The 12561-nt window shown below is 39.5% G+C and overlaps 1 protein-coding gene across 3 annotated transcripts in view; it reads right to left on the bottom strand.

The window, feature by feature from the left end:
- Positions 1-12561, bottom strand: part of LNPEP (leucyl and cystinyl aminopeptidase) — a 97347-nt gene that overhangs the window by 81629 nt on the left and 3157 nt on the right. The window lies entirely within an intron of this gene.

Below are 12561 nucleotides of genomic sequence, written 5' to 3'. Positions count from 1 at the left end.
GCTTGTATGACTGCCAGTTAGCCAGTGGGGTGAGACTGAAGTCCTCTGTTTGGCTGGTTTGGGGTGCTTTAATAGTATAGGAAACTCATCCTTGGGCTGTAACTGCCCTGCTCCAAGCAATTTGTCCTGAATTAATACTCTCAGTTGTGTCCCACTACAACTACACTGCATACAAAGCTGAGAACAAAGGCCATGCAAAGAGAGGAATCCTAATAGTCTCAAAACATTTACTAAACACCAAAAGGACAAAACTTTTGGAAAGTCAACATCTAGGTCCTCTGGGCTAACCCAAATCGGTCAAGAGAGCCAGGATGCCAAAAACTGAATAGCATTTAATACTCAAAATGCTGCACAAACATTAAGTTAGTTAATCCACAGCACCACCACTCAATGTAGGCTAGAAAGAGCAGTCCAGCAATTAGGGTGCTACCTTAGGACTCTGGCAACGCTGGTTCAATTTGCAGTTCCACTACAGACTTACAGCTTGACTTTCAGCAAGTCACTTAGGGCTTGTCTACACAAAAGTTGTGTGCAATCACTCAGCATAGAGGCATTTACACCAATATAAAAAAAGTGTTCATAGGCACCTTTACATCAGTATAATTGCATCCACATTAAAACATATCCCTAACAAACATGGTTACACCAGTACAAGAACTGTGTAGGCTTTGTGCCTTAGTCAGTGTCTCGGTTCTACATCTGTAAAAAGGGGATATGGCACTTCCCTACCTCCTGGGGTGTTGTGAGAGTAACTATATTAAAACATTACAAGGAGAGCTCAAATACTACAGTAATAGGGACCATGTAAGTACTGGAGAGAGAAGTAATTATGTACTTTGTTCATTATGCAATTGTGTAAGCAGACAAGTTAAAGCCCTGATGCTACAATTGACTCCACAGATTGGAACCAAATGCCTATGTGAAGCCCCACTGACTTCAGTTGTGGGTCTTCCAGGACATGGGTAAGACACAATGGTGATGCAGCAAAGGGAAGCTTGCAGTGATGCTGCCTGTATTATTCTAGTTCTGAAAACTGTTTCCAATGCTGTCAAGCCAGCTTTATTATTAGTTTGGTTTAAAAAAAAAAAAAAGACCACACACACAGAGACAGAGAACTCTATTTCATAGAAAAGAAAAGGCCTGTGTCATCTGTGCCTTTAGTTAATGAGAACCGGAGAGTCTGGTTACCTGAAACATCTTAAGCATTCCACCATAAACACTGAAACAGGAGAAAATGGAGACATGTGGAAGATGTACTCAGGGTGTTCAAAAACCAACTGCTCTTGGTGAAAACCTGACCTTACTGAAGACAATGAGAGTTTTGTCACTGGTGTCTTCACGCTCTGTATCCACACAGATGGTAATGCCTCCTTATGGTCCCAGCAATAGAGCACAAACATGCTGTTGCTATTTTTATAATGTTAGTGCAAATAGACATGCTATCTCGGCACCACATGACCATTTAGCTGTAGTAACACCACCCTCGTTGCTCATATTTGGAAGGTGACATCTAATTTCAGGAGGACAGATCAGGCTGCAGAAATAGTCAAACTGGTACTGTGTTCTTGACGAGCAGGGGTCTAGGTAACCACAATGATACAGCTTTTCAAATATGGCAGGGAGACACAAAACAAGGAGGTGAATGAGGGAAAGAGGAACAGGATGCTCAGCAATACCACAGACAGTTCACCTAAAACAAACAGACAAACAAACAAAAACAAACTAAGTGGCAAGACAGATTTGACTACCAAAGAGACAAAAGCCAGAAATGTTTCTGGAAAAGTTTTCAAAATCTGAGCCTGAATATATTAGAAATACAATTCATTGGTATTTTATACCACCTTGATGCAGAAATGCATTTATTTTCTTTATAGATATTAAAAGAAAGGAGAAAACATCTCTTTCCAAAAGGGAAAAAAGCCAAAACAAGGGAATGGCAGGTTTGAGATGTGCATGGCATCTTTTTACTGCAATATTCTGCTCTCTCTGTATTAGAGGGACCCTTTTTGCTGGCACAATGAAATTTTCAGACCCATGTTTATCTTAAGCTGCTCTGAAAAACAGGAAATAAAATTTCGATCTTTTTAGATGCACCCAAGAAAAATAAATAGTCGCTTCAACAAAAAAGGTTTCCTTAAAGTCTCTTCCGGACTTCTAATAAAACTGCAAATGCATTTTCTTTGGCAGGACTTCAGATTGAAGGCTCAATTAGATTTACCCCCCCCTCCAAAAAAAAAAAAAAACTACCAGTATATCTTTAACTGTATAATCAGATTACTATTGATAGATCACTTCAAATTTAGAAGTGATCAGCAATTTTGGGGCAGGTGAGGAGAGAGTGATCATCTGCTGTATACTTTAAATACTTAAGGACCAAATTGTCCCCTTACCACAGGAATATGCAATTTAGAATCAATAGGGCATTAGTGGAATAAGGGGATATTCACCAAAAAGTTATTTATACCACACCCGTACATCTCCATAATATCCTACTGTCTTACAAAACTTTAAATATCCATGAGTGATCTAACTGATAGATGTGAGTTATCGTCTCACCCTCATTCCAGAAATAGCTAAGATCACCTTGACTCTTGCAACCTTCCATTTCTGGAGTGAAATCTTGGCTCCAATGAAGTTGGTGGCAGAACTCCCATTTGACTCAGTGGAGCCAGCATGTCAGCCTTATTCTCCATTCCATCCAACCACCCGGAAGGGTGGGAGCAGGAATTTGGGGATCTTTTTAAGATTTTAGTTTCCCATTTGCAATTAATATATTATACATGTTGAATGTTTTTAAAAGAACATTAGCCCAGTGAGGCAATATAGTATCATGCTGTGATGAGAACTTTGTATTTTGGCGAATACTGCTCAGTGGCACAGTTCAAGTAATTTGGACCAGAGGGCCTGATTTTCAGAGTTGCTGAGCATCGACAGCTCTTACTGACTTCAGCTAGAGTTGTGGGTACTCAGCACCTGTGAAGATCAGGCCCATAATTACTGTTATATGGCAAATGCAGACCTCCCTCTACAACTTTCTGGAAAATACTCCTTTTTGGAGTATAGCACTTATATGTGATCTCAGCCAGAAGTTTCCAGGGGAAGACTTTGCAGTTAACCCTGCTAGTTATTTGGTTTAAGAGATCATACACATAGTGGTGGTCACTTTATTCTTTAAATTACAATTCTCCAGCTCCCCACCCAATCCTCTAATTTTAGAAGCGCTAGTTTAAAGCACATCCTCATCTACTCATATAGCTCCACTCTATCAGTGATACACGTGTGACCCACAGTCTTACAAACATGTGCTGCATGATTAGAAATTTCTTTTCATTACTGGGATTTGGACTGAAAGTGAAAACCCCATTTTAAATTGGGGGAGGTTAATGTAGCAAATGTTCTCTCCTCTACAGATTTAGAATTTATTTTGTTGTAGCACCTAGAGGTCTCAATCAGAGATTGGGGCCCACTGCAAAGTTCTTACAGTCTCAGTATATAGCAGGGTTTGGCAACCTTTCAGAAGTGGTGTGCCAAGTCTTCATTTATTCACTCTGATTTAAGATTTCATGTGCCAGTAATACATTTTAACATTTTTAGAAGGTCTCTTTCTATAAGTCTGTAATATATAACTAAACTACAGTATTGTTGTATGTAAAGTAAATAAGGGTTTTTTTAAATGTTTAAAGAAACTTCAATTAAATTAAAATGCAGAACCCCCCTGGACCAGTGGCCAGGACCTGGGCAGTGTGAATGGAAAAAAAAAAAAAAAAAAATCAGCTTGCGTACTGTGCCATAGGTTGCCTACCCCTGATATACAACAGACAGCAGGTGGCTACTGACAGGCAGACAGGGAACACATGGTAACAATGACTATTAGGATTAGATTTACCCACAAGTTTCAACAAATACTGCATATTCAGTCAATGGGAAAAGATCACTGGTGTGTAATGAGGTTTTTTTTTAAATATATCATACTGATCAGAATATTCAGAGGCGAAATAGTTTGAGAAGAGAAAACCTGACTGGACATCTGTATGTTATTGTTCTACCTGAATATTAGAACTTTGTTTTATGGGACCCAGAAAGAGAACAAATTTCAAAACTGACTCATGTATCAGCTTCTGTGTTTGTTGATCTTCAGTTCGATGATTATGCACTTTGTAGATGTATGGTCAACATCATTAATCTACTTTTCCTCGAAAAAGCAACAGAGGGTCCTGTGGCACCTTTAAGACTAACAGAAGTATTGGGAGCATAAGCTTTCGTGGGTAAGAACCTCACTTCTTCAGATGCAAGTCTTGTCAGTGATATTCCTTCATTGCCAGCAAGCAACAGGGGGTGCTCCCTGCAGCTGAGCATGCTGGCCCAACTTCTTAAAAGTAAGCACAGTGAAAGAATAAGTCTCCCCACTGCAATGCAGACCATATTGGAGCAGCACTTTGATATTATTATAAAAACCAGGGATCGAGTGTGACGCCTAGTCGACATCCAGAACGTCGATAAGCGGTTACACCATAGGAGGTGAAGTGGTATCTTGTTAAAAGCACGTTCATAACTTCAAGCACAAGTGGTCCCATTGAAGTCAATAGGATTATTAATGTGAGCAAAATTACATATCAGCTTAACTGTTTGCTGAATCAGAGCCTTCATTTCCAATATTTTGTTTTATAGGTATAACAGTTCTGTAAAATTCAAAGATACTCTACCAGTAGCAGTATTTAAAACAAAACTAAGCTATACAACAACTTAATCATAGATTTTAAATCTAAAATTGCAATAGTACAAATGTCAAATTAGTCTGACAGGGCCTCAACTTGATTTAAGTTATTTAAAAAAAAAAAAAAAAAAAAAACCACCACACACCAAGGGATGTAAATCATGATTTACAAAGAATAAATAAGTTAAACATTTGGAATCACTTCACCTTGCAACCACAACAGGTAGTTTATATAGAGAGCCAATTATCTCAACAATGACCTTTTATTTATCCGTCTTTGCTCCAGAACCTTCCTCCCTACCACTCCCTCCCACCCTGGAAGAATACTCAAGTCTCTCTGCAGCCAGTGGAATTGTACCTAGACGCTACAGACTGCTTTAAATAACCCAGGGTTTGTTCTTTTCTCAGAGACATACAGATCATTTCTGCTATACAACCAAACTCTTACAATGACAGGAACAGCAGAGTGAGTTTGCTTCCAAACCTAGTTCGTTGACCAATAACACCAGTCAACAAACACAGTTATCTACTCACAGCTTCCAGATCCAGAAATACCCCAAGGGGGAGGGAGGAGGAGGGGGGGAGAAAAGAGGCCTGAAGTAGTGTAATTACTATGATTTCTTCACTGTTTCTCTTAGGAGATTCCAGTGGCTGGCACTACATATGAAAGACAAGTTTCTACCTGCAGCATCAAAAATAAAGAAGCAACTTAAAAAATGGACAGAATGGAGCAATAATTCCAACAAAGTGGAAGTTATCTGTAATATATATATATATATATATAAAAATAAACCTCTGCACAAGAGGTTTAAAAGGTTTAAACTCTTGAAATGAGTTTGCTCATTCCAAAGATCAAGGAACGCAGACATGCTTTGAGAGGTGCGAAATATAATACCCAGGAGTAAGCCTTTGAAATAAGCTACACATTTTGCACTAATATGCATGTTACTCCTTTTATATCAGCTTGTAATCTTGGGAAATACACAACAATTATGAGGTCACTACAATCTGAAAAGTGGTGCTACACAATTTTTTTGGGGAGGGGGAGAGGGGAGAAACACTGCCAGGGTTAAGTCTTTGGAAAGACAAAGAAATGCCCCCCAATACAAAACGAAGAATGAATTCCCTGTTGAAAATATTGTAACGGGGGGGGTGGGGGGGAGATCCTTTAAAAGATCCAATATAGGGCATTACTCAAATATGTGGACAACTAAGAGACAATCCCCAAGTTAAACAGGGATAAAACAACCTGTGGAAACAGTTTCATATGTACTATCCTAGAGAGGCCATCTCACTAAGTGTACCCTGCAATATTTACTAACAGAGGATGAAATCACAGCTCCACTGAAGTCCATAGCAAAATTTCCATGGACTTCAGAGGAGCAGGATTTTATTCTTAGTCTTTACATACTGAAGCCAAAGAGACCAGTAGCTGAGCAAAGTACTATTCAAAATAAATTTGAATGTCAGATTTGGGCACCAAGAGCTTATTCAGCTCTCCCTAGGGAGACAAAGCTCACACTGAAATAAGAGATGGCGGATTCACTTGCTCAGGCACAGAATAGGGCCTTAATAGAGAACAGCATTCACTTTGGTCAGATTGGAGGAGATATAGTTTATCTCAATCATGGATTTCACTGGTCATCTGGCATTTCTGCCTTTCCTGTTTCCTTCAAGATTCTCCTTCTGCTCTTTTTTTGCCTGAGGGTATGTAGTGTTTCTAATTGGGTTTCCTAGTCATATAATTTAAGTACAGTGTACTTAAATCACTATAGGCAATACCAAGATACTTAAGTATATATTACTACAAGCATGTTGTGTATATACTTTTCAAATACTCAACAGCAGACACAATCTTACAAAATTATATAGCTGTATTGCACTATGCTAATCTATTTTAAAATTTAATTGGATTTCATTTTAAAATGCCACTGGACTGAAATTTCATAAGTAGCAGCTGCCCTGTGTAAGAATAGCTCTAAGATGCCAAGAAAGTGTACAGTCTTCCCCCATGAAGAAGTTCAAACATCAAAGGAAGTTTACTTTGTGTAGTTTCTTTTCTTTGGAAAGCCCTCTTTGAAACTTGTTCTTTTTTCCCCCCCTCCTATTTTGTCCTCTTTTCTCCTCTCCCACCCATCTCTTACATGATTCTTTTCAGTAGAGCTTTTCACTCTGTTTGTACCAGAATCAGTGAAAGCCAACCCACTCCTGGGAATGGCGAGCCAAATCCAACCCTGATGAAACTCCACTGAGTCAGTGGTGTCATACCAGGTGACTTTGGCCCCTTATTAGTGAATTATTACTGGAGAGCCAGGCAAGAGAGAACAATATTGTTTATTAGCTAGCTAAATGGAGGCTGTTTTATGTTAGCTTGTAATGGTTTTCCAAGATTCCTTACAGGTGGCTGTTTGTTATAGGGCTTGCTGATAGCAGCCTTAACACATGTGAGTAGCTTCAGAGACATCATGAGTATGGGCTGCTGGATTACACACCAGTAAATATTCATGCCGAAGAGAGCACAAGAAGAGAAAAGTTAAATGCTTTTACTGATGACAAACACTTTAAGGTCAAAATAAGCATTCAACATCTTAGACTTGTGGGACATCTCCCAGACATCTAAAGGTTTGACGTAAGTAACTGGGATAGCATTCCACCAATGACAGAGATAGGGTCAATGGTTGCGCTAACTTTAGAACAAGAGGATTTGACCCTTCCTTGTTGTTCCTGACACTTCCCAAAGTGACACTTAACTTATCTGGTGATAGGAACTTCTTCCTTCGTTACTTTCACCATCACCACTATCAAAAGTACTTCCAGTTGGAGTTCTAGTGCCTTGTTTAAGCACCAAACTAACAATACCCTGTTAGATAGAGTGTGCAATGTAAAGCCCCAGTAGAAAAAGATGGTAGAGTTTAGATCTGCATATGTCAATGGAGCAATGAGGGGATAATCCATCCATAATCTGGCTCTGGTGAGACTGTACCTGAATTATTGTGTTCAGATCTGGGTACCTCATTTCTAAAAAAATATGGGGGAAGGACAAGGTGTTGGATATGGATTTTGGAGGAAAGAAAGAAGTACACAAACTATGCAGAGCTATGTCCCTTTAAGTGTTTTGGTGGAAAGGGATTATTTAGTAGTGTAGCACACCTAGCAACAATGGGATGAAATTAAGAAGAAAAATATTAGGCAAGCTATCCTGACAGTGAGATCTATTAGACTGTGGAATTGTTTCCCCAAGGGAAGTGGTGGAACCACTCACTGCTGGGACAAAACACAAAAAACACCACAAACACAACACTTCTGAGAACAATCTTGCACTGTCAGGATGATGGGCTAATTGATTTAACAGATCTTATCCATACCTTTTATAGGATTCAGTGATACGGTGCTGACGCGTAGACTCCCTTCTGATCCATAATAGGACAGTGCATAATGCTGACAGAGAAGGATAAGAGTATTGCAACAGTGGATTTGGATTTGTACAAAGGGCATGCTCCTGCAACCAAGAATACACTCTGTACAACTAACAATACTAGTTCCCAAAAGGAAGTATTTTTAGAAGTCATAGAACAGTTGAAATAAGTCAGTTACCAAATCAACATTTTTCCTACACAAATTTCAGTAGCAAAACTGGCTTATTTCTACTGTCTGCAACTCATTTCACTTTGCTCATCAATTTATTCTAATTAGATTTCATCTTAATTTCTGAGTTTATTTGTTTTGTCAAAAAAAAATGCACACCATAAATCAAAGGGTTCACCCTTTTTGCTTTTCGGCAGATCCGAACAACAAGCTATTCTCTCTCTAGATACTTGTTTCCACATGTCACTTGTTTGAAACAGATGGGTTGAAACAAGAAACACTGCAAATATCTCCACTTCAATTTTTTCCCTCCTTTAATAAAGGAAACCCTTACCAATCTATTTATGCCTTCTACATTTTAGAGGAAATGTAGAAATGAGAACCTCCTCAGACACTTCAAACTGAAAGTAAAAACACAAACCTTGCAAGACATTTTGCAACATCATGAAGGAACACACAGAACTATAGAACAAATGCCATATGGCCAAGTGCTGCCACCCTTACTTTGACTAGTACTTACCTCCTCAAGTAATCCTATCAATTTCTAGTGGGACCATCCATAGAATCATAGAAATGCAAGGGTTCTCAAGAGGTCAGCAAGTCCAGCCCCTGCACTAAGGCAGGGTTCAGAACACCTAGATGATCCATATTCTTAAAAACACCTGAATGATAAGGATTTCACACACACACACACACACACACACACACATCTCCCTTGCTGCAGATTAAGCCCATTACTTCTTGTCCTACGCTTGATAGACATGGAGAGCAACGGATCAAAGTCCTGCTTATAACAAGCCTTAACATATCTGAAGACTTATCAGATCCCCTCTCCATCTTCTTGTCTCAAGACTGAACATGCCCAGTTTATTTAACCTTTCCCCATAGGACAGGTTTTTTCTATACCTTATTTTTGTTGCCCTATTCTGGACTCTTGACAATTTGTCCACATCTTTCCTAAAGTGTGTCCAGTTGAGGGTGCTACAAGACTCCAGCTGAGACCTCACCAGTGCTGAGTAGAGCAGGACAATTATCTCCTGTGTCTTACATTCACTCATGTTAATAGATCCCAGAACGATATTAGCCTTTTCCAAAACCGCATGAAATTGATGGTTCATATTCAATTTGTGATCCACTATAAACCCCCATCCTTTTCAGCAGTGCTACTGCTTAGCCAGTTACTCCTCATTTTGTATTTGTGCATTTGATTTTTCCTTTCTAAGTAGTACTTTGCACTTATCTTTATTGCATTTAATCTTGGTTGATTTCAGACAACCAAGACATGAATTCTAGTCAAAGCACTAGCAACCCTCATCAATTGTCATCTGGCAATTTTATAAGCCTATTCTTCTTCACTCCATTATCCAAATCATTAAACAAAAATATTGATGAGTACTGTACCCAGGACATATCCCTGCAAGACCCCGCTAGATATGCCCTCCCAGTTTGATAGCAAACCATTGAAAAGATCTGTATTTAAAAAGGAGGTATGCGTTGTTAACCCATCTTCTAGTTATTTAATCTAAGCCACATTTCCCTACTTTATGAGAACATCATGTGGGACTGTGTTAGAAGCCTTACTTTAAGAGGAAAAAAAAAAAAAAAAAAAAAAAAAAATCACATCTACGGCTTTCTTCTCCCCCTAGCCAGTAACCCCCTCAAAGGGGAAGTTAAGAACAAATCATGCCAAACTGACAATAAATCCATCCCGGCTATTGCTTATCATCCTATTACTGTGGAGGTGCCTACAAACTGATTGTTCAATACTTGGAAAGATACTGGAACAAATAAATATTAAAGTGAAGATGACAGGTCTATAATTTCCCAGGTCAGTACAATGTTTACCCTTCTCCAGTCCTCTAGGACTATCCCTTAAATTGTAGTCCCCAACTTACAGAAGTACTGCAGTCACAGCCAAAAATCAGAGACTTATGCAACAATATGGGCCTTTGAGCCTGCATGTTTGTTTTGGTTAGATTGATCCCTGTGTTTAATTACTTCTTATCAAAGAACAAACAAACAAAAGCAATCAGGAACTATTACTGAGCGATTTATAACCTCAGTTATTTAGGCCCTCATCTTATAATGAACTGCTCTGGCAGCCCCCTGGCCTTACTGCCCACAGAGGACCAGGACCTATGTTTTGATCCAGGGTTTAAAGATTCCCCCCCCCCCCCATTCTTTTGTAGGCAAAGAGAGCCATAGCCTTCCTCTTATTTTAATAACTGTTCCCCATCACAAAAGAAACGTTGACTAGAAGAACTGTGCCTTTGGGCTGGTCTACAGTTGAAATGCTAGGGGCACAGCCTCAGCACTGCAGCTGTGCCGTGCTGCAGCACATCAGTTCAGACACTACCTATCTCAATCGTAGATACCCAAGAGGTGGTAGCTAGGTCGAAGGAAGAATTCTGCGGTCAACCTAGCACTGCCGACGCTGGGGTTGGGTCAGCATAGCTAGGTCTCTTAGGGGTGTGGATTTTTCACCGCCGAGAGACGTAGCTATGCTAATGCAAGTTCCCATGTTTGGATGCTTACACGGTCCCATATCTGGAGGGTTAGGTGTCAAGAAAGAGGAAATGATCCTTGACACCAAACTGTCACATAACACCCCTAAGCTTCAATGAGAGTTTTGCATAAAATGAACATGTGGACTAGAGCCCACAGTCCTCAGGGTTTGGTTGGTTTTCTCTCTTTTTCTTGTTAAGTGGCGCACAAGAGCAAAGTGATCCAAAGGGTGTGATTTTTTTTTGTTTTGTTTTTTAATAATGTTATTTGCTGAAATGATTCAATGCTCATGCAAGGTGCAAGACTGCCAGCCCTAGAAACTAACTCTCTGTTCAGAAAGCCAGCAGTGTGAATGTTCCCAGTTATTCACATTTTAAAAGCAGCTATTGAGTGTGAGAAACAACATATCAACACCACATCTCAAGATCAACCTCCCATACTCGGAATATCATGGAAATCTCCTGTAGCTTCCTTTTGTGGGAGGAAATTGCAGCTTGTCTTTAACCTGGAGGATTGCTCCAAACACTCCCACCACCACTCTTCACCCAAAGGTATGTGTTTTAGCTTCCTGGAGGAAAGGAGAAGGTTCGATTCCCAGCCCCTTCAATTAGGATTGCCAATTTTGGTTGGACCTATTCCTGGAGATTTCATCACGTGACAATCTTTAATTAATCTTTAATTCCTGGAGACTCTAGACCAATCCCGGAGGGTTGGTAATCCTACCTCCATCACAACTCCTCCATTAGCAGCAGAGACCACTTTTGAGCAGTGTTCTCGGGGCCTACCACACCTCTCTGCTGCAGCCTTGGTGAGAAAAGAGCAGAATTCAAACACCACTCTCCTGCATGACAGTGAAATACTAACAACCCAGATCCAAAAGGCTTTTGGAGTGAGGTTATTAACATGGCAGCACATATTCTCCAACATAAGAGCATGTACTTCTAGATCTTAAGCCATTTCCTTTATTAAAAATACCTCCCACAAACTAGATTTCTGCTCATAGAGATGTAATCTTTTCCCAGATGTACAAAGAGCACAGAATATAAAACTCTTTGATTGTAATAAGTTCTTAATATATTCCAAGTTACTGCCTACTTTGTTTATATTCTTGCTAAATCCTGGGAAGACTCCTATACTGAACAAGCTTCAATTTATTTAGTGATAAAATGCAATAGTGCTTCTTAAACCAACTTTAAAGGGCCATCTCAAAAGGGAAAAACATTTACAAAGTTAAGACTATCTGGACATGCAAACATGAGGCTCTTTGGAGAAAACATAGGGTAATACTGGCATGACAAAATCTCATTAAGTTGACTAGAAAGATCCAGTTTTCACTGCAAAGGCATTTCTCTGAATTTTGTAGCAGATACTACATTATGGCTTGACAGATCACTGAGAAACTCAAGTACAATGCAGTGAATTCTGGCAGAGTTTCAGCTTCCACTCTTAATTCTTTTACTTGTGTAACTTAACTGACCAAGACCCTGACCACATGTCCTTCAGAACCTCTCAGTATTTTGAATAGGAAGAAGTATATTACACTCACTCTCCTGTCCAAATTCTATTTTAGACCCCTACTTTCAAATTCCCTGCAGTTTCAAATGGTTTGGGCAACTTCATGTTCCGCCTTTAGCCGCTGGGAAGTGTTGCTTTAACACAGCTGCTGCATTCCACCCCAGACATGACTGCATTTTAACAATGGATGCAGAGACTCTAGTTGAATCTCATCTTTGTAAGGTAAGAATATACAAATGTTA

The sequence above is a fragment of the Chrysemys picta genome, chromosome 6 (genome assembly GCF_011386835.1).
Source record: "Chrysemys picta bellii isolate R12L10 chromosome 6, ASM1138683v2, whole genome shotgun sequence".
Taxonomy (NCBI): Eukaryota; Metazoa; Chordata; order Testudines; family Emydidae; genus Chrysemys; species Chrysemys picta.
This window is presented reverse-complemented; position numbering and strand designations above follow the sequence as displayed.